Here is a 24,846-nt window from a genome sequence, read left to right on the forward strand (position 1 = left end):
AAGGCGTTGACCCTCAAAATAGGGATACACCAAAAAATGAGTTGTTGCAATCTTTATGCAAATAGCGGTTAAACTTATTGCAACCAGGCTCTGATACCAATTGTTGGAATTGGTATGATCCCAAGAGGGGGGTGAATTGGGTTTTAAAATATTTTTCGCTAATTTAAACAATTACGCCGATTCACCACGTATCATATCTCATTCAATATTAAACACGTGTATGTAAAATGATTAAGCTATTGGTTCATGCATACACGTGTATCTCATTCAATGTAAATGTGTGCATGCAACTAAATATAACAATAAATAAATAGGCATACACATACTGAATTTAAAGTCCAGTAATTTAAATGAGATAGGGAGATAGAGACAAGATTTGTTATCGAGGTTCGGCCAAAACCAGCCTACGTCCCCGCCTTGGACATATCCCCCAAGGATTCCACTAAACCTGCTTACTTGACTGAGTGGAGCAGAAGCCATTTACATCCTCTCCTTGCGTGGCGAGGAAAACTCCAACTCAATTACTAGGCTAAGCTGAACTAGTCTCACTTACGGGGCTAAGATTCCCCAGTTCAATTCCGGGCTAAATCGAACCGGTCTCATTTACAGGGCTGAGACTCCCTTGTTCAATTAATGGGCTGAACCCAACCATTACAACAAAACCATTTTTGTACATGAAATTGCTTCTAAAAATACAAGCTGATATGTACACGTTTAAGCTCAAATAAATGCTTTCTAATATGATATGCAATAATGCTCAGTAGAGTAAGGGTGCTTATCTAAATAGTATTTTGCAATCTTTAAAAAGAATGTATATAATAAAGAGCTTCAAAGATTTAAACCCTACAAAATATTTTCTCCAAATAATATACAAATCGGAGAATCTAGGGTTTTAGTTTCAAATAAGTTTGCACAACAAAACAAAATACAAGCATTTTAAAACTATATGTGCAAATCAAAATGAATGCCCAAACTAAAAAGTTTTCTTCAAAAAGTTTTTCAAAATAATGAGTGGAAGAGAATGGAGAGCATAAAATATAACCTCATAAAAGGTTTTTGCAACAAAAACAAGTTTTGGGGGAACTTTGATTAGAATAAAAATTAGAGAGAAAATAAGCTAATCAAAGTTGCTAATCTTGGCTTATGAAGGGGTACATGTAGGCTTAGGAAAATTTTTCACCGTTGGGGAAATGCTGGGTATTGTTAAAAAAATTTGAAATAAGTTTAGGAAATTAACCTGGTTTTAACCCCAATTAACTTCGGTAAAAATAATTTAACCCGATAAAGTTCGGGTAGCTGAACTAAGGTTTGATCGGCCGAACAGACTCAGCTAGAAAAGCCATTTTAAAGAGTTCAACAGCCCGAGTGAAGGTTTGGTAGCCCGAACAAAAGTCAAAAACATTCGTTCGTAGGTTGGGGTGCCCGGTACTGAGTTCAGTTAACCGAACCAACAGGTTCGGTCGCCCGAGGCATTTTTGAATGTAGGGTTCGGGTGCCCGAGTTGGTAAAAAGGTATTTGACATGAGTTCGGTCACCCAGGGACTCTCAGTTCAATTTGGTTCGATCGCTCGAACCAAGTTGAACTTTTGATCGAATAGCAATTCGGTCGCCTGAGACAGTTTGAACTGCAAGGTTCGGTTGCCCGAAAACCATTTGATTTTTACCTAAGGTCATTTTCTTTGCATAAACTTTCCCTAATAATATGAGAACTATGTTAGGGCTTTGTGCACTTAAGTGCGGGAACCTAACGTCTATTTAAGGCCAAAAATCTAGCATCTCCCTAAGGTCATTTGGTTCCCTATGGTCAATCTACGGTCATCTGAGCATTCAAAACATATCATGCAAGATGTATGTATTATTACAGACTAAATAATAAAAAATAAATGCAATACATATTAAAATCAAAATGAACGTCTTCGTCTTTTGCTCTTCAATCTTCACGAAATACACCTGATAATATGATCTTTATGTTCTTCCAGGCTTCCATGTCCTTTACCTCATGTGTGTGCTAAATCATGAACCTGTTCAAAAACACTAAATGCACACATGAGATACTTGTGCTTTGTGAGAATCAAAATAGGGATCGGACTTAAAAAGTCAACAACATCTTCTCAAAATTCCTTCCAAAAATTTGAAACCAAGGGGGGGACAACTGATATGTCCAAAATATATCAGCTAATAAAACTGAGTCAACACCTAGTCCTCACCCCCCAAGTCAAACCTTCTGGTGAGGGCAATCAACACCTTACCAATCAAGTGGAGGAGAGATCCACGCCGGCAACATAAATAGGAGGAGTGATGCATGTGAACACTTTATGACTAGGAGCGATTCACGCCCCTGCGCCATAAAGACGAATCAACCCAAGGGTCAACTCCAGCCCCTATAAGATGCGGGGAAGAGGCCAAGGTAAGTGATACCACCCATTCTACTGTTGCATTCAGCCTCTCTAGAGGATTCCCCTCACTTAGGCATCAAAGTGATCCCCCAGAGTACACCCCGGGTCCTCCAAGCCTTTATGCTTTTATCCTTTTCAGGTCATTAGAAATCTAGGAGCAGTTTCATTGATCATCACCAATTTTATCCCGCAACAAACACTTAACTTCTTTTTGACTCCTATTTATACCGACATTTTGTTCTTAACTAATGTTTTGGTCAATCATTTCAAGTATTTTTCAAAGAATTATGTTTATCAAATATTTTATTTAAAGATTTTTTTTCTTTTAACAATTTACCTACATGACAGTTCGATGACCTACAACTAGAGAAAAAAGAGATATTCTAGTTCGACATATAAATAAATAAATTGCTATTTTTAGTTTTCTCCGTCCAAGACACTACTTTGACAATCTTACTTTCACAACCTTTTATTAAAAGGAATATGAAACCGCACTTTCAAATGAGCGATTTTGAAAAATCAAACTACATTATGTTAGAGAAAAAGAAAAGCATCTTAACTACTCTAATTTATTTTTTCTAATTTTGAATCAATAATATATATATATATATATATATATATATATATATAACTACTCCTAAAAGGCAAAAATCAAAATTTTGAAAATTTTAGATGTCAAGTTGTAAAATATTAATTCTTATTATATTTATATTAATATATCAGATAATTATTCAAATGTCTTTAAACCTTTGCGATTCTAATTGGCTGTCATGAAGCACATTTTCTATTCCAATTGAATGCTATAGAATCTCTCTAGTTTATTGGTCTATTACATCATTAATTTGTGAATAGGTTGTGCCTTTTTGACTTTGTCCCTAAATGATGTGTTTACTTCATCTGCATATGCATTAGTCATGGTAAACGATTGATGTCGATTGAGTCTTTAATGATTTTGTTGCATGGGTGGGGGCATTGGCTACTCAACTACCTCTATTTGAGGAGGGGAAAAAAAAAAAATAGAAAGAGGAGATGTTACTCATAAACTTTTTAATAATAACTTACGATGAGTATCTACTTGTCTCAAAATCACCAAACTCAAATTGTATATTCCTCAATTGATTTAAATGTTACTTTTTAACTATTTCTTATGCGATAGGAAACTTTTGAGTTAATTCTTTAAGCTATATTTTAGGTAGTTTTTATTAATGGAATGCTTGTAATAGGAGTGCATATGAACTTTCCCTTTGTTGTAATTTTCTTAAATATGTCCATTAGTGTATGGAAAAGTCCTTTTTAGGTTGGGATTTGGAGAAATATGTAATGGGCTGCAGCCCAAGAATAGGCAGCAATCAACAATCGACAAAATGACGGTCCCAGAGGGACCAAGGCCCACCTAAAGCCCACGTAGAGTTGTACCAAACTTCGCAGGCCGTCTGCATATTATACTTAACTACTAAGTAGTACTTAATGTCGATAGGAAAACTTATTTAATTTGTGGATCTATCTATTTAAACCCTTTGAGTGATTGCATAAACATTTAATAATTTTTAATAATCAACAAACACGAAATGCTAAAGTGTTTGACATTTGTCAAAAGGAATTCAGTGATTGGGAAAAATATTTCAAATCATAATTTTTTCAAACTTAATTTCTTTCCAAATTTATCATTTTCAAATACATTTACTCTACGTAACATAGAAGTTTGAATTTTGGGTCTTGGATTTTGACTTGTGTGGATTTAGACAAATGCAGTACAAATTTGTATTAACTTTCATCCAAATCCATACGAATCCAAATCTACAAGAATTAAAATTCATACTTCCAAACACTACTTAAATATCAATTTTATAATTAGGGATGTATGAAAGAAACATTCCTTCTTTCCTTTTCTTTCAATTTCTTTTCGATTTTCTTTCTTTCTAAGACAAACATGACACTTGTTTTTAATATCATAAGATCTCTAACATCACCAAATGCAATCCAAAAGTAGACAACCTTCTACAAAACAAGCTTAATTAGTTTTCTCTATACAAGGGCCCAATGAACCAAGGCCCACTTACAGCCCAGTAGAGTTCTTCCAAACTTTTTTACAAGCCTATTCATATATTTTATTTAAGTACCTAACATGGTTAGAAAAACTTATTTAATTTGTGGATTTCTTTATTTAAACAATTTGAAAATTTTGAGTTCGATCCCAATGCATGTAAATTTTAAGTTTAATTTGTATAAATGAAATAAATGAGATTTATCTCTTTATATAATAAGAAAGTTGATATTAGAGTATTAGTGATATTTGCTCCTCAATGTTGAACTACTACTATTTTGTATTTATAATTAATAAGGTACTTGTACTAAATCTCGGGGGTCGCCACTTTTCATGTCGACCGACACGTGTAATATGCGTATTTTTTTATAAGATAAAAATAAAAATTGGGGTTGTCATGTGTAATATGTGTAGTAGGCATTCAAAAATTAAAAGTAATTTATAATTATTTGTTATAATTGATATTTGCTAATATAAAGACAATATTTTTCAATCTGAATTTTTGAGACAAGAGGACATTATTTAAACATATTAAATAAAAAATTAAAATTAAAATGGTCATATCTTGTTAATATTATAATTGTCACCTAAACTCAATCACTGTGGTTAAAAAAAAAAAAAAGAAAGTAGAAATAAAAATACAAAGGTCAATTATTAGAGACTACAAATTTGAGAAAAAACAGAAGAGAACGTCCAAGATAGCAACTAATCCTTCATTGTTTTTTGTGTAACCCAACTAAGGTATAATTGATGATAAACAGAATATCAAATATGACAACTAAATTCACAATGAAGCTGCATGTGATTTATAGCTTTAAATTCTTTTTTTTTTTGTGTAAGCTCACAAGGATCAGGGAACATAGAAGACCTTACATAAAAGAAAATGATCCATAATGAAAGCATCAAAGAAGTTCGAAAGATCAAACATTTGCGACAAAATGAACTCAAAGCAAAGAGGAGTCAAATCACTTTTTAGGACAAGCTTTGTAAGTACTTTAAATATGATTCAAGTATGATTTTTCATTTTGAAGCTCATTCGGCAAAGAGACTTAGAGACCTTAGTTTTAAGTCTTGGAACATATTTTTCAAAGTAAAATAAATTAATATTCTAAGATTAAATAAGCAAAGAAGAGAGAGATCAAAAATAAGAAACAACTAGTTGACAGGCGACTGACTGTCAATCGACAGTCAACTGTCATATTAAAGAACCTTAAAAAAGAAGACAGAAGCATGACAGTCAACTATCTAGAATTGACAGGTGACTGTCAGGGTAAAATGAGATGACTGTGTGTGTTTTGCCAGTCATCTGTCATCCTTTTGAAATCAAGTTGTTCACTGACAGACGCCTAACTGCTTGTTGATAGGCGACTGCCACCTCTCTGGTTGTGCATTTTAAATGTGAAATACATTGTCAGTTGACTGCCAAAATTCTCACAGTCGTCTGTCATGCGGTAAATTGAAAAACCAACGATCATATTTTGAAATTTTAAATTTGCTTGGGGCTCAAATTTATTTAAAACTTGGACCCTACTTCAAGTAAATTTGGGGAACAAGTTCGATACACTTCTACATCTATAAAAACACTCAAGTTATATTGATTCAATACCAAGAATTAAATTCAGCAATCAAAATCTCTTTCAAGCATTCTGAAATTTTTAAAGCTCTTTGTTGCTCATAACTTCCACGAAATTTACTGAAGTCTTACTAATTTTCTCACTGATATTGTGCTTTAACTTTCAACTCTTTCATCCATTGAAAGAATCATACATTGAAAAATTTCTAGAACTTCAATCTGAATTTCATATTGTGAATTTTATTGAAGTATATAGTTTTTGAACTGTACTAATCAGCTCTTTGAGGAGCAATTCTTTGTATATTTATTTAATTTGTATCTTGTAGATTGACGATTCCAAGGATTGTTTTTATCGTTGGCTAAGTAAGTGAATATTGCTTAAAGAGGCGGGCTCTACCCTAATTAAGGAGTGACCGAATGAGGGTACATCGTTTAGAGAGGCGGGCTCTAGCCTACTGAAGGAGTGTTGTAACCGGTGTTGTTCCGTCCGGCAAAGGAACTGATTTTAGTAATCCTTTGGTAGTTTTCCAAAGGTGAGGACGTAGGCTGGGTATAAGCCGAATCTCGTAAAAATTCTGGTCTCATTCTCTTTTTCTCTTACTCTTTATTTTCAAAAAATTTGAATTGCGTGGATGGTTTAATTGGTAATCATACAAACTACGTAATTTGGAAGTTAAATAAACTTAAGGTTTAATTTTGATTTGGGATTGCGGAAATCGAAAGGGAGTACGTTGGTTAAATCATTATTTGCGGAAACCATATGGGAGTACATTACTTGGTTAAACACTCAAAGATAAATTAACTGAGAGTTTATTTGGATTCTGAATATTGGGAAGAGTGTGAATGTTGTGTTGATTAAGAAAATTAATTCATTATCAAAGGGACTGTATTAACAAATAGGGCTGTAAACAAATAAAAGCTGAAATTTTGTATCTTATATATCTTGGTTTGAATATTGTGCTTGATTGGTTAATTAGTTTGGTTGATTGATTGATTACTTATTTGGTTAAGCAATAGTGTTGTGGATAAAAAGAACTAAGTTCTTGTGTGATTGGTAAATTAAACAAACAAGTCAAGAATTGATTAAAAGAAATAAAAAGAAGTTTTCAGAGGAATTAAAAAAAAATTTTAAAATCCAATTCACCTCCTCTTGAGGCTATACCTTACTTTTCAATATCTTTAATATATAAACGAGAAAATTTTGTCAACTAAAACAAAAATTAAACAAAAAATGTGCATTTGTGTGTAAAAATAAGAGTGGTCCACACTAGGATAAGAGAAAATAAAAATTATACATTTATGCATTATATATTTATCAATAAATTTTTTTTTTTTTTTGGGGTGATGAGAGTTAGGGGTGAGCATAATTCGGTGAAAACCAAATTAACCGGCCGAAATTGGTCGGTTCGGTTCGAGTAAAAAACTTGGTTCGGTCGGTTTGGTTGGGATTTTACAAAAATTTGGTTAATCGGTTTCGGTTCGGTTAACAACAAAAAATAATTCGGTTAACCGATTAACCGAATTATTAATTAATTAAATTTTAAGTATAAATTATGAATATAATTGTTTTTTATTATGAACATGGATATATCTTATGGAAATTAATGTTGTCGTCGAAGGGGATGACGACGCCGACAATAAATTTTTTCAAAGAAATTTTTTTCATTTTTTTATTTTCAATGTTGCAATAATAACAAAAACATCGCCTTTTTTTTTATTTCCACTTGATTTGCGAAGACCTAGAATAAATAAATAAATAAAATTATTGCACCTCAAAATAAATAAGCCTATGTGATAGAGTAAATGTATTAACACAATTATTAAAATAAATTAGTTATGAAATTTTTATTTAATGTATAATTGAATAAATTCGGTTAAAATCGGTTAACCGAATTACCTGAATTGGTAATTCAGTCGGGTTCAGTAATTCGTTCGGTTTGGTTAACAGCATTATTTAACCAAAATTTTTCATTAATTCGATTAATTACCCGAATTTGGCCCAACCGACCGTTTGCTCACCCTTAATGAGAGTTCATTGAGCATTGATAAACAACATAAAAAATAACCCATCTCTAATTTCACTTTTTCAATTTTCAAAATTCTTAAATCTAATGCCGCCATAGATATCACCATATTAGGATATAAGAGTAATTTTTCTACCCAAAAAAGCCAAACGCCACAGATGATTTCATTTGCGTCATACTGGGAAAAAGTGGGGCCCACCAGGTGCAAGTGAGAGAAATGGATGAAGGAAAAGTCAAAAAGGGCGGCTGCGTCTGCCAACGCCCCCACTATAGTTTAATTCTATTTTATTAATTAATTTTTAATTAATCCTCCAACATAATTATAATCGAATCCATCCAATTACATTCCTTAATCAAACCTTCTTTGATTGAATCAAATTTTTGATTAATTCAATTACTCAAATTTAACCAAATCAAAATAATAATTAATTATAAAAAAAATATGATAATATAATTTATATGTTTTTCAAATTAAACTTAACAATTTATATTAAATTATTAATTAATTACAAAATTCAAAAATTTTATGGACTTAAAAGATCATGAGAACCCTAAATTAAATTATATAATTTATATTTAATTATTAATTAAATTATATAATTTAGTTAAATCAGTTAATCAAAATTTCACTTTCTCCATAACCAAACCAAAAACCGAATAATCAAATTTACCAAATTATAAAAATCAAACCGAATCGACTGAATTTACTCAATTTATTCGGTTAAAACCGAATTAGTCATCATATCATTCGTTGCATCACTTTTTTCTATTTCTATTTTTCTTGACTTTATGTTTTGAGATTATAAAATATGACATCAAATTTGGATTTAGATGAATTTATCTAAAATTATATTATTTTTTTAAAAAAATTACCTTTATTTAAATTTAAATTTAAATTTTATATTATTTTAATTGGCTTTTGGGATCTATTTACTTGTAAAAGCTCGAAAGATAAAATTATTAAAATGTTATTTTTAAAATTTTCTAAATTTATGAAAAATTAAAAAGATAATAAAAAATTGAAAATAATATGATATATTTGTAATTTTTTTTATAAAATTGAAAGTAGATGACAAATTATTGTTTATTAGTAAACATTTCAAAATGTTGCTTTCTTGATAAGTTTGCTATTTTTAAAAGTTACACGGACATCTAAGTGAAAGTAAGTAAACTATTATTTTCTTTTTAATTTAAACTTTTGTTGTTAATATATTTTAATTATAATATGAAAACTTTTTTAGTTAAACATTAAAAATGGATTAATTTAAAAAATGATGCTTTTAATCTATTATTTTATAATGTTGAAACGCTCAAAAAATAATAATCTAATGATAGGTCAATTTTTTTACTAACTACAATGTGAAAAAACTTTCTAATTGAATTTTGTTAATTGAAAATTTGAAGCCAAAACTAAAATTTAATAAACAAAAAGTTTTGGTCAATCATTTAAAGGTGGAGCAAAGCGGTAACTTATTAAACTTTGACTTTCTAATTTCAAGTATTTTTCAAAGAATTATGTTTATCAAAGATTTCACCTAAAGAATTTTTTTCTTTTAATATTTTACCTACATGAAAGTTCGATGACCTACAACTAGAGAAAAAAGCAAGATTCTAGTTCGACATATAAATAAATAAATTGCTTTTTTAAGTTTTAATTGGCCAAGACACTACTTTGACAATCTTACTTTCACAACCTTTTATGAAAAGGAATATGAAACCGCACTTTCAAATGAGAGATTTTGAAAAATCAAACTACATTACATTAAAGAAAAAGAAAAGCATCTTAACTACTCTAATTTATATTTCTAATTTTGAATCAATAATATATATATATATATATATATATATATATATATATATAACTACTCCTAAATGGTAAAAATCAAAATTGATAATTTTAGATGTCGAGTTTTAAAATGTTAATTCTTATTATATTTATATTAATATATCAAATAATTATTCAAATGTCTTTAAACCTTTGTCATTCTAATTGGGTGTCATGAAACACATTTTCTTTTCCAATTGAATGCTATCGAATCTCTCTAGTTTCTTGGTCTATTACATCATTAATTTGTGAATAGGTTGTGCCTTTTTGACTTTGTCCCTAAAAGATGCGTTTACTTCATCTGCTTATGCATTAGTCATGGTAAACGATTGACGTCGATTGATTCTTTACTTATTTTTTTTGCATGGGTGGGGGCATTGGCTACTCCAGTACCTCTATTTGAGCTAAAAAAAAGAGAAAGAGGAGATGCTCCTCATTAACTTTTTAACCCATAAATTATATAATAACTTTTCGACTTGTCAAGAAAAGTTTTTCATTACGATCAAAATCACCAAACTCAAATTTTATATTTCTCAATTGATTAAATGTTTCTTTTTAACTATTTCTTATACCATGAGAAACTTTTGAGTTAATTCTTTAAGCTATATTTTAGGTAGTTTTTATTAATGCAATGTTTGTAATAGGAGTGCGTATGAACTTTCCTTTGTTGTAATTTTCTTAAATATGTCCATTAGTGTATTGAAAAGTCCTTTGTAGGTTGGGATTTGGAGAAATGTGTAATGGGCTGCGGCCCAAGAATAGGCAGCAATCAACAATCGACAAAACAAGGGCCCAAAGGGGACCAAGGCCCACCTAAGACCCAAGTAGAGTTGTACCAAAAGGCATTCAGTAATTGGGAAAAAAATTTCTAATCATAATTTTTTCAAACTTAATTTCTTTCCAAATTTATCATTTTCAAATACATTTACTCTATGTAACATAGAAGTTTGAATTTTGGGTCTTGGATTTTGACTTGTGTGGATTTAGACAAATGCAGTACAAATTTGTATTAACTTTCATCCAGATCCAAATCTACAAGAATTAAAATTCATACTTCCAAACACTACTTAAATATCAATTTTATAATTAGGGATGTATAAAAGAAACATTCCTTCTTTCCTTTTCTTTCAATTTCTTTTCGATTTTCTTTCTTTCTAAGACAAACATGACACTCATTTTTAATATCATAAAATCTCTAACATCACCAAATGCAATCCAAAAGTAGACAACCTTCTACAAAACGAGCTTAATTAGTTTTCTCTATACAAGGGCCCAATGAACCAAGGCCCACTTAAAGCCCAAGTAGAGTTCTATCAAACCTTTTACAAGCCAATTTATATATTATATTTAACTTTTAAGCACCTAACATGGTTAGAAAAACTTATTTAATTTATGGATTTCTTTATTTAAATAATTTGAAAATTTTGAGTTCGATCCCAATGCATGTAAATTTTAAGTTTAATTTGTATGAACGAAATAAATGAGATTTATCTCTTTATATAATAAGAAAGTTGATATTAGAGTATTAGTAATATTTGGTCTTCAATGATGAACTACTACTATTTTGTATTTATAATTAATGAGTTACTTGTACTAAATCTCGAGGGTTGCCACTTTTCATGTGGACCGACACGTGTAATATGCGTGTTTTTTTATTAAAAAAAAAAATTGGGATTGTCATGTGTAATATGTGTAGTAGGCATTCAAAAATTAAAAGTAATTTATAATTATTTGTTATAATTGATATTTGCTAATATAAAGACAATATTTTTCAATCCGAATCTTTGAGAGACATTATTTAAACATATTAAATAAAAAATTAAAATTAAAATTAAAATGGTCATATCTTGTTAATATTATAATTTTCACCTAAACTCAATCCCCGTGGTTAAAAAAAAAAAAGGAAAGTAGAAATAAAAATACAAAGGTCAATTATTAGAGACTACAAATTTGAGAAAAAAATAGAAGAGAACCTCCAAGATAGCAGCTAATCCTTGATTGTTTTTTGTATATCCCAACTAAGGTATAATAGATGATAAACAGAAGATCAAATATGACAACTAAATTCACAATGAAGCTGCATGTGATTATAGCTTTAGATTCTTTTTTGTACAAGCTCACAAGGATCAAGGAACATGGAAGGCCTTACATAAAAGAAAATGATCCATAATGAAAGCATCAAAGAAGTTCGAAAGATCAAACATTTGCGACAAAGTGAACTCAAAGCAAAGAGGAGTCAAATCAGTTTTTAGGACAAGCTTTATAAGTACTTCAAATATGATTCAAGTATGATTTTTCATTTTGAAGCTCATTAGACAAAGAGAATTAGAGACTTTAGTTTTAAGTTTTGGAACATATTTTTCAAAGTAAAATAAATTAATATTTTAACATTAAATAAGCAAAGAAGAGAGAGATAAAAAATAAGAAACAATTAGTTGACAGGCAACTGACTGTCAATGGACAGTCAACTACCATATTAAAGAACCTTAAGAAAGAAGACAGAAGCATGACAATCAACTGTCTAGAATTGACAGGCAACTGTCAGGGTAAAATGAGATGAATGTGTGTGTTTTGCCAGTCATCTGGCATCCTTCTAAATGTTTTAAAAAATCAAGTTGTTCAGTGACAAACGTCTTATTGCTTGTTGATAGGCGACTGCCACCTCTCTGGTTGTGCATTTTAAAAGTGAAATACATTGTCAGCCAACTTCTAGAATTCTCACACTCGTCTGTCATGCGGTAAATTGAAAAACCAACGATCATATTTTGAAATTTTAAAATTGCTTGGGGCTCAAATTTATTTAAAACTTAGATCCTATGTAATGACCCGAGTAATAATGGTATTTAAATAATAAAGAGGGAAGGAAATGGAATCAGTAACAGAAGGAGGCAGTCGACTTCGTCGACGACATTGCATTTTGGATGGAATAACCTGAAAGATTTTCCAAAGTGCCTCGTCGACGAACATAGGGAGTTCGTTGACGAACACAGGGTGTTCATCAAGAAGGGCATAAGGGGACCTCGTCGACGAGAAGATATCGAGAAGAGTTTTTGGGACAGGCTGAAATTCGTTGATAAGGGAGGAAATTCGTCAATGAAATTATTGAAGGACTCGTCGATGATTCCCGCAGTATTAATAGTACTTAAACTCAGTTTTACGCAGAATTTCAGCACCGCTCTCTTCTCTCTCTCTCTCTCTCTCTCTCTCTCTCTCTCTCTCTCTCTCTCTCTCTCTCTCTCTCTCTCTCTCTCCTACGGCCTCTCCCTCTTCTCTCTTCGATTTCTGATAATTTTAGATGTCAAGTTTTAAAATGTTAATTCTTATTATATTTATATTAATATATCAAATAATTATTCAAATGTCTTTAAACCTTTGCCATTCTAATTGGGTGTCATGAAGCACATTTTATATTCCAATTGAATGCTATAGAATCTCTCTAGTTTATTGGTCTATTACATCATTAATTTGTGAATAGGTTGTGCCTTTTTGACTTTGTCCCTAAATGATGCGTTTACTTCATCTGCTTATGCATTAGTCATGGTAAACGATTGATGTCGATTGATTCTTTACTGATTTTTTTGCATGGGTGGGGGCATTGGCTACTCAAGTACCTCTATTTGAGGAGAAAAAAAAAAAAAAAAAAAGAGAAAGAGGAGATGTTACTCATAAACTTTTTAACCCATGAATTATATAATAACTTACAGAGTATGTGAGCATCTACTTGTCAAGAAAAGTTTTTCGATCAAAATCACCAAACTCAAATTTTATATTCCTCAATTGATTAAATGTTACTTTTTAACTATTTCTTATACCATAAGAAACTTTTGAGTTAATTCTTTAAATTATATTTTAGGTAGTTTTTATTAATGCAATGCTTGTAATAGGAGTGCATATGAACTTTCCCTTTGTTGTAATTTTCTTAAATATGTCTATTAGTGTATAGAAAAGTCCTTTTTAGGTTGGGATTTGGAGAACTGTGTAATGGGCTGTGGCCCAAGAATAGGCAGCAATCAACAATTGACAAAACAAGGGCCCAAGAGGGACCAAGGCCCACCAAAAGCCCAAGTAGAGTTGTACCAAACCTTGCAGGCCATCCGCATACTATACTTATACTTAACTGCTAAGTAGTACTTAACATCGATAGGAAAACTTATTTAATTTGTGGATCTGTCTATTTAAACCCTTTGAGTGATTGCAAAAACATTTAATAATTTTTAATAATCAACAAACACGAAATGCTAAAGTGTTTGACATTTGTCAAAAGGCATTCAGTAATTGGGAAAAAAATTTCAAATCATAATTTTTTCAAACTTAATTTCTTTCCAAATTTATCATTTTCAAATACATTTACTCTTTGTAACATAGAAGTTTGAATATTAGGTCTTGGATTTTGACTTGTGTAGATTTAGATAAATACAGTACAAATTTGTATTAACTTTCATCCAAATCTACAAGAATTAAAATCCATACTTCTAAACATAAATATAGTACACTACTTAAATATTAATTTTATAATTAGGGATGTATAAAAGAAACATTCCTTCTTTCCTTTTCTTTCAGTTTCTTTTCGAATTTATTTTTTTTTCTTTTTTGATTACATAGGGAATCCAGTCACTAATGAGGCCTTTGGACCCCCTGGGGCAGCACCAAACCTATGGATTAGCGTCCTTTGCCCCCAGGTCTTGCTAATCAAAGTAAAGTCTGGATGCGGACATAGCTTCCGTGCATTAGTTGGACATTCGACCAACCCAATCCTCGGGACACATCTCCATTACCATTCACGGTGTCTGCTGACTCACAAAGAACTGTCACCATCTAAGGTCCCCACTGGCTCACAGAATGAACTCTCACTATCCACGGTCCCCGTTAGCTCACAGAGTAAACTCTCACCATCCACAGGTACCGTTGGCTCTGTGAGTGTATTTACCTGGAATTGAATCTCCGATACTCCTTACGTGTTGATGTTTTTCCACCGCGCCATGTCCATGTGGGCTTTTCAATTTTCTTTCTTTCTAATACAGACATCCAACTAATAACGACACTCATTTTTAATATCATAAGATCTCTAACATCACCAAATGCAATCCAAAAGTAGACAACCTTATACAAAAAAGCTTAATTAGTTTTCTCTATACAAGGGCCCAATGAGCCAAGGGCCACTTAAAGCCCAAGTAGAGTTCTATCAAACCTTTTTACAAGCCAATTTATATATTATATTTAACTTTTAAGTACGTAAACTTATTTAATTTGTGGATTGACATGTGCAATATGTGTATTTTTTTTGAAAAAAAAAAAATTGGGGTAGTCATGTGTAATTTGCATAGTATGCATTCAAAAATTAAAAGTAATTTATAATTATTTGTTATAATTGATATTTGCTAATATAACGACAATATTTTTCAATCGAAATCTTTGAGACAAGAGGACATTATTTAAACATATTAACTAAAAAATTAAAATTAAAATGGTCCTATCTTGTTAATATTATAATTTTCACCTGAAGTCAAACACGGTGGTAAAAAAAAAAAAAAGGAAAGTAGAAGTAAAATTACAAGGGTCAATTATTAGAGATTTACAAATTTGAGAAAAAACATAAGAGAACGTCCAAGACAGCACCTAATCCTTGATTGTTTTTTGCGTAACCCAACTAAGGTATAATAGATGATAAATAGAAGATGACAACTAAATTCACAATGAAGCTGCATGTGATTTATAGCTTCAAATTCTTTTTTGTACGACGCACGAATGGAGGCCAATGACTAGCCCCTTCTCTGCAAATTATCAAAGGTTAAAATTTTATTTTTGGAAGCTAACTAGAGGAAGATGGAGCATTTAGATTGGATGAATTTATTCCAAAACATTGCGTAGAAAATATCAGTCGACCTACAATTTTGACAAAGGCTACAGAGTCCATCCTTTGTTAATGTCCAACAGCATGAATCTTCCTCTGAACTATTCAATTTAGTCTCTCATGAATCTTCCAGTAGCATGAATCTTCCTCTGAACTACTCAACTTAGTGTCTCATGAATCTTCCAGCAGCATGAATCTTCCTAAGAGTGGAACTAAAGCTTGCCGGCTGGAAAACCAATTATCTACTCAAAGCTAGTATTTTATCCTTATTATGTGACCACCTAAATTTAAATTTATATTATGGAAAAGTGTATTTCAATATTTATGCATGTCATTGCCTGCGTGACCACCTAAATTTATATTATCGAAAATTGATTACTAAATATATCTCTTAGTGATAATTTATAAATCAACAAGATTAATTTTGTAGTTTTTGCTTTCGATTCTAGGAAAAATTTAAGGTGATAATGGATTTTTGTGATGGTTACCAATCAATCACTATTGGTTCCATTTGTGACCGCTCCTAATTGGTTAGTAGTAATCATTGTCAACATGGGGAAAACGTCTATTAATTTTATAATTTTTAGTTTTTAAAATAAATATTAGTTAGTATAAATATTAGCTAATATTCATTATTTTAGTAAGGAAAGCTTATTTTTTACTATTTTCCCCTATTATTTTATATTTCATAAATAAAGCTAGGACTTGTAGTGACAGTTTTGGACCATCGTATTGTTTTTAGGCATTTTTACTTAAAATGTTATTTCCCTCTCCCTTTGTTCTTTCCATTTCCCTTGATTACACATACCATTATTTACATGAACTCTCCCCTCCCCTTGTCTTTGTCGCTGCTTTCTCCTCCTCACCCCCTCACCATGACTCTATAACATTCCGCTCTTTCACCTAAATTTTAACAAACACCTTAAAAAAAAATTATAAAATTTAAAATATGCATCTTTATAGATGCTTATAGTATCCAACAAATATAACATCAATGTAAAATATTAATTAAATTTGAAGAAATCTAATAAAGTAAAACAAAATATGAAATTATATGAAGCCAAAGCAATGATTCATTTCGATGGTGACTATAGGAGAGGAGATGATGCATTCATCAAAGATGCGTCAAAAAGATGTCGATTACGATGGACAACGGGGACTCCATCAACAAACCACACTAGCTCCTCCTCTCCTTTATGTTTGCAACAATGAACACCTAGACCCCTTCATTAGTACTAACACCTTCACCTCCAAGAAGGTTGATATACTCCTCCACTACCTATGCTGAAAGATTCAAAATTAGCCAATGTTGGGAATTAACAACAAATTTCCGAAACCTGTAAGAAACAAAAATAGAGAAAGAATACACGTCAAATAAAAATCAATCACACGCACAAGACATTATTTACGTGGCTTGGCAATTTTTCCTTCGTCCACAGAGTTGTAAGGATTTCACTATCAGGAAGATAATACAGAGAGTGCGACGGTACAATACTCTCTCTCTCTCTCTCTCTCTCTCTCTCTCTCTCTCTCTCTCTCTCTCTCTCTCTCTCTCTCTCTCGCGAAGTGTGACGGCTTAACCTAATCACCCAAAAAAATTGTTTCATATGTTGCGCATAGGGTTCCGAATGGGCTACAAAATGGGCCCAAAATTTTCCCAAGGGTTACGGCCCAATCCTTCACTCCATGGACTAAGCCTTAGGATAGGAATCTCTCATTAAAGAAAAGTCGGGTCATCATCTAGATCGAAAATAACTAGGCTCCACAAAGCCCAACAAATCTCCCACTTGGAGACTAGTTCAATCACCAATATCAACCGCAATCCCCCAAATGAACCATCCCTCATCCTTGCAACTCATCCTCCTGTCCTCAAGCTAGAAGACCAACTGAAGCTTCACACAGCTTCAGCTTCTCAATAGTGACACCTGTAGTCAACATGTCTACCAGGTTCTTAGATCCACAAATCTTCTCAAGTATTACCAGCTTATCTTCAACAAGGTAACGAATAAGGTGGTATTTTGTCTATATATGCTTCAACTTTGAATGAAAAGTCAAATTTTTAGCAAGAAAAATTGCACTCTGACTGTCACTGTGTAGAATGCCCATCTTCTGCTTCTATTCCAATTCGTCTAAGAAACTATGTAGCCAAATCATCTCCTTTTCAACTTTAGTTGCTGCAACATACACAGCTTCTGTAGTAGATAAAGTAACAATCTTTCACAGATTTGAAGCCCGAGATATAGCTGTACCACCCAGAGCAAATACAAACCCAGTAGTACTCTTTTTACTATCATTATCACCAGCAAAATCAGTGTCTACATAACCCTACAGTTTCAAACTTGCACCTATGAAGCAAAGACATGTGTCTGATGAACCCCTAAGATATCTTAAAATCCACTTGATAGCCTCCCAATGCTGCTTTTCCTGGCTTACTCATGAATCTGCTCACAACTCCCATTGCATGTGCAATGTCTAGTTTTGTACACACCATAACATACATCAAGTTACCAATAGCTGAGGCATAGGACACCGTGCTCATATGGTCCCTTTCTTCTTTTGTCTTCGGTGACTATTCTCTGCTTAGTTTGAAATGACTACCCAAGGGTGTGCTCACTGGTTTAGCTTCATTCATGTTGAACCTGCTGAGAATTTTCTTCACATACTCTGACTGTGAAAACTTCAATGTACCATTAGCCTTGTCTTTAATGATTCTCATTCCAAAGATTTGCTTTGCAGCTCCCAAATCCTTCATTGCAAACTGTTTTGACAATTACTTCAGATTATTAATCTCCTTAGTGCTAGACCTTGCAATAAGCATATCATCTACATATAACAGTAAAAGGATTTAAGAATTATTAAAGAACTTAACATAACAACAGTGATCAGTTTTGCATCTCTTGAACCCAATTTTATGCATAAAACTGTCAAATTTCTTATACCACTATCTTGGAGCTTGTTTTAGACGACATAAGCTCTTTCTCAGTTTGCAGACTAAATTCTCTTGTTCTTGGACAATGAACCCTTCTAGCTAAATCATGTAGATGTCTTCCTCCAAGTCACCATGAAGGAATGTCGTTTTCACATCTAACTACTCAAGATGTAGATTTTTTGCAGCCACCATTCCCAGTACGAGTCTAATTGTCGACATCTTCACAACTGGAGAAAAAAATTTATGTGAAGTCAATGTCCTCCTTCTGCTGGAACCATTTGACAACTAATATGGCTTTGTAACGCTTGATACCATTGTGTTCATTCTTTATTTTGTATACCCACTTGTTGTGCAAAGTCTTTCAGTCAATTCCCATGTTTGATTCCCCAACAAGGAATCCATCTCATCCTTCATGGCTAACTCCCACTTGCTTGAATTTTCATCCTGTAAGGTTTCATCATAACACTCTGGCTCACCACCATCAGTTAACAGGAGATAATTTAGAGTAGGTGAATAATGCTATGGAGGTCTAATGGTCCTGGAAGATCAACGGACCGCAAATATAGGTGTACTATGATTTACTTGTGATTCTACATTCTTCTTATCCTCTTTACCCTTTTCGTGGACAGTACTTTTAGTCAACTCATCTAAGTTAACAAAGTCAGATTTCTTCTGATCTATCTCTGTGACATTCGACACTACAGTTGACCTGTCCTTGTATATAACCTGTTCATTAAATATCACATTTCTACTTTTAATGATTTTCCTATTTTGTTCATCCCAAAATTGATAGTCAAATTTCTCATCACCATAGTCAATGAAATAACATATTTTAGACTTTGCATCAAGTTTACTACGAGCATTAGAATCAATATGAACATAAGAAACACAACCAAAAACTTTTAAGTGAGAAAACTTTATCTCTTTATCGCTCCAAACCTCTTCAAGAAGTCTGAACTCCATGGGAACTGAAGGTCCTTGGTTTATCGGGTAAGTTGCAGTACTAACAGCATCAGCCCAAAAAGTTTTTGGTAGTCCAACATGCAACCTCATACTCCTAGCACACTTATTGAGAGTTATGTTCATGTGCTCAGCCACACCATTTTGCTGTGGTGTCCTAGGAATGGTCTTTTCCATTCTGATTCCATGTGCAGCACAATACTCTTCGAATCCTCCATCTATGTACTCTCCTCCATTGTCCGATCTCAAACACTTTACTTTCAAGCTTGTCTCTGTCTCAACCATAGCCTTCCACTTCTTAAAAGTTTCAAATAAATCATATTTATTTTTTAGAAAATAAACTCATACCTTTCTAGTTGAGTCATCAATAAAAGTAACGTAGTACCTTGAACCTCCAAGGGATGCAACGGGAGAAGGCCCCCACAAATCTGTGTGCACTAACTCTAATCTTTCAGCCTTCAGTGTCTAGACAGTTTTCAAGAAACTCACCCTTTTCTGCTTTCCTAAGAAGCAGCTTTCACATAAGTCAAAATCAACAGACTTCAATTCTTATAGTTTCCTTTTTGACAGCACCATCTTCATCCCTTTCTCACTTATATGACCAAGTCTCCGGTGCCATAAGCTTGTATCAATACTTACTTCAACAACTGCAATTGTGTCTCTTGGACTTGAGGTCAGGTATAGAGTACCAAATTTCTTTCCACGAGCCAATACTCTGACTCCCTTTGTAACCTTCCGAGTGCCACTAGAAAACAACATTGCATGCCCTTCATCATCAAGCTATCTAACAGAAATTAGATTCCTTCTCGGGTCAGGAATATGTTGTACCTTATCCAGTAACCAAACAAACCCATTGGGCAATGACATCCAGACGTTTCCTATATCCACAACATCTAAGGTTATACCATCAGCCAAATACACCTTACCAAAATCTCCTGCTACATAGTTTTGTATGATTTCATGGTGTGACATGGTATGAAACGAAGCTCCTGAGTCCAAAATCCAATCATCAAGTGGACTGTCTACTGCAAGAAGTAATGCATCTTGTACCTCTTCTATTACAATATTAGCAGAATCATCCTCATTCTTCTTCTTAAGACTTTTGCATTGTCTCCTAAAGTGATTCGTTTTCCCACAGTTCCAGCATTATCCTTTTTGGCCAGATCTAGATTTACTTCTGTTCCGATTATAATTTCTGGATTTTGATCTGCCTCGATCTGAATTTCAATCATTACCTCTGCCTTTTGTCTCAAGTTTTAATGCAGAACCAAATCTTAAGGTTTCACTCGCATCTCTTCTATGAATCTCCTCAGCCAGTATTAAATTGCTATGCCCTGAACCTGCAGATGGGTCGCAGGTATGAATACAGTAACCTAACCTGTCTCTGTATCAATTAAAGCATACATGATACAATACCAAATGAGGGTCCGACCCCGTGGGGGTACATGGATGCCCTTAAAACATAAACATACACATCCATACTCATTAGATATGCAACGAAATACGGTCTTTCTATACATGTGTAGTACCATACCAGAGTCTATACAAAGCTAGGATATACATTCCCATAATTACAAAACATACTCCGAGTGTCTACAAAAACCATCCCAACAACCCGGATACAAAAACTTGTACCTAACAGGCACTAGTAGTAGCTAACAACACCCCCGCTTCCAAATGCTAGGATGCTAATTACGGCTACCTAACGAACTTGAAAAATATTTTTACGTAGATTCAGGGTGAGACACTTCTCAGTAAGGAAGAAAGCAAGTTATATCAGTGTGTGGCATACCAGTGCTATTTTATGTAAAACATAACACCATACAATACAATACAATTCAAAATATTTCCATATAGTTCCAAACAGTTCCAGTATTTTCACAAATGCATTCCATTACATACGATACCCAAAACATACGGTCAGTGTCGTCACACTAATATGCAACTACGCTATGAAACCCGAAGTTTCACAGTGATTACATTGCCAATACGATGTAGCTCACACAAGTACGCAACTACTCCATGAATCTGAAGCCTCACAGCGATTACATTGCCAATACGCAACTACTCTGTGAAACTCGAAACTTCACAGTGATTACATTGTCAATACAATGTAGCTCACACCCCTTGGTGACTAACCGAGATATGTAATGATATTTCACACCCTCGGATATAGAGTCGGACACTCTTGCCCATGGTTTTCACACAAGTACATGGCACAGCGTACGGTAATTAGCTGTCACATAACTGTTTCGGCATACGGTAATTAGCCGCCCCTAACCGATTTCATAAAACCTGGAATCATTTTGGAGCTCGTACTCCTATACATATCAGCATACGATAATTAGCCGCTAAATTGTTGTTTTACAAAATACCTGGAACAATTACGTACAACCATACATACCACACTTATTTGGTTTACGGCAAATCATATCGTTTTCAAATTCAAGTATACAGTTTATACAAATATGGATAATAGTCATCTCAATAATACAATTTAAACAAAACAAACGATTTTCCAAACAAAGGAGAGATGATACCCGAAATCCCCAATTTTCTCAAAAAATGTAACCTAAAAATCCCATATTTTACCCGATAGATTCCCCCAAATAAGTTACCAAAACATACATACGATCGTAGCCTACAAGCTTACCGATCCCGATTTTTGAAAATAAATTGAATCCTCTTACCTTAACCCGAATTCCAACTACGAACTCTACGATCCCCAAAACTATGAACCGAGACTCCAAAACCTACAAACCACAGTACAATACATGCTTACAACTCATACTACTACAAATATTTTGAATCAGAAAGGAAAACCGAGCCTTACCTCGATTTTGGCTCGAAACCCAAAATTGCTCGAAATGAGATTCTAATCCGCTAGAAATGTATAGAATCCTTCCCTAATCCTCGCAGTAACGTCAGATTTATGAATCCAACGATGAACGGCGAAGAAATCAAGAGAGAGAGAGAGAGAGAGAAGATATTAAGCTAACTTAGCTTGGAAGCAACCCATTTGGATATTTATAGCCCTTTGAATCGGGTGGATTCATTGACAAATTGGTATCCTCGTCGATGAGTCTGCCATTACCTTCGTCAACGAGACAGTGGCCTCGTCGATGAACCGAGGTTCCAAATTTTTCTCCAAAATCTCTCGGGATCTCCTCGTCGACGAGACATTGAATTTCGTCACCGAGAACAGAAAGGACTTCGTCGACGAACTCTGGCTTCATCGACGAAACTTGCCTAAATTACCACTTTACCCTTCTTTCAAATATTAAATCCACATACCATGGTTCGGGTTCTTACAACCTCCCCTCCTTACAAAAATTTCGTCCTCGAAATTTGCAATCTCTCTTTAAGAACACATTCATACTACTACATACATACACACTCTAAGGTGAAATGACGACCATTTATACGCAGCCCCTCTACGATACATACATACTCTAAAAAAAATGGCGGCTATTTATACGCAGCTCTGTCATAATACATACATACTCTAGAGAAAACGGCGGCCATTTATACGCAGCCCCGTTACGATACATACATACTCTAAAGAAAACAGCGGCCATTTATATGCAGCCCCATCATGATACATACATACATACTCTAGAGAAAACGGCGATCATTTATACGCAGCCCCTTCATGATACATACATACATACTCTAGAGAAAACGGCGATCATTTATACGCAGCCCCTTCATGATACATACATACATACTCAAGAGAAAACGGCGGCCATTTATACGTAACCCCTTCATGATACATACATACATACACTCCCTCACTTATGGTGGAGGAATACCGTGGTTAGATACATACGTGGCCTCGGGAGCTTACAATACAATAGGACTCTCCCAGAGACTAACCACCCAATACTAATACGATAACAGAGTATTACATACATACATACATACTCATACCACCCTGCTATCCAACTACTACTCAGAACAATTGCGGATACTTTTGGCGTATTTCTATTTCCAGTTCCCAAGAAGCTTCCTCAACCTCGTGGTTTCACCATATTACTTTCACTAACGGTATATCTTTGGTATGAAGCTTCTGAACTTTACGGTCCAGAACCTGAACAGGTATTTTCTCATACACTAAAGTACCCTTAATTTCCAACTCATCATAACTGATAACATGTGATGGATCCAACACGTACCTTCTTAACATGGATACGTGAAACACATCGTGGACCCTCAAGAGTGTTGGAGGTAGTGCAACTCTGTAGGCTACCGAACCCACTCGCTCAATAACCTCGAATGGTTCGATGTACCTCGGGCTCAACTTACCCTTCCTCCCGAATCTCATCACTCCCTTCATCGGAGTGATTCTAAGGAATACCTTACCCGCTACCTCGAACTCCAACTCACGGCGGTGAACATCCGTGTAACTCTTCTATCAACTCTAAGCCGATCTAATCCTTTCCCAGATCAACCTACCTTCTCAGACACCTTCTGCACGAGTTCAGATTTTAAAACCTGACGTTCACCGACCTCATCTAAATACAAAGGAGATCGACACCTCCGACCATACAAAGCCTCAAACGGTGCCATCCCTATGCTAGCTTGGAAGCTATTGTTATAGGCAAACTCCACTAGTGGCAGAAACTAAATCCAACTACCACCGAAGTCTAATACACAAGCCCGAAACATATCCTCCAAGATTTGTATCGTCCTCTCCTACTGTCCAACGGTCTGGGGGTGGAACGTTGTACTGAAAGTAAGCTTCGTCCACAGTGCTTCCTGCAAGCTCTTCCATAATTGAGAAGTAAACCTTGGATCATGATCTGAAATGATGGACACAGGTACTCCATGCATTCTCACTATCTTATGCACATATAGGTCCGCTAGCCTACTCAAAGGGTAGCTAACCTTCGTCGGTACAAAGTGAGCAGATTTCGTTAACTTGTCCACGATTACCCAAATATCATTCTGCTCGTGAAGCGCTGGCGGCAATCCGGTAAGAAAGTCCATGGAAATGTGCTCCCATTTCCACACCGGAATAGGCAAAGGCTACAACGGCCCTGCCGGCCTCTGATGTTCAGTTTTCACCTGTTGACACGTCAGACACTGCTCCACGAACCGGGCAATATCCCTCTTCATACCACTCCACAAGAAGGACTCGCGCAAATCCTGATACATTTTTGTACTACTCGGATGTTCCGTATACTAAGAACGATGCACTTCCTCCAGAATCGTCCTTCTGATCTCATCGTCGTTTGGAACACA

The sequence above is a fragment of the Malania oleifera genome, chromosome 2 (genome assembly GCF_029873635.1).
Source record: "Malania oleifera isolate guangnan ecotype guangnan chromosome 2, ASM2987363v1, whole genome shotgun sequence".
In the NCBI taxonomy this organism is placed as follows: Eukaryota; Viridiplantae; Streptophyta; class Magnoliopsida; order Santalales; family Ximeniaceae; genus Malania; species Malania oleifera.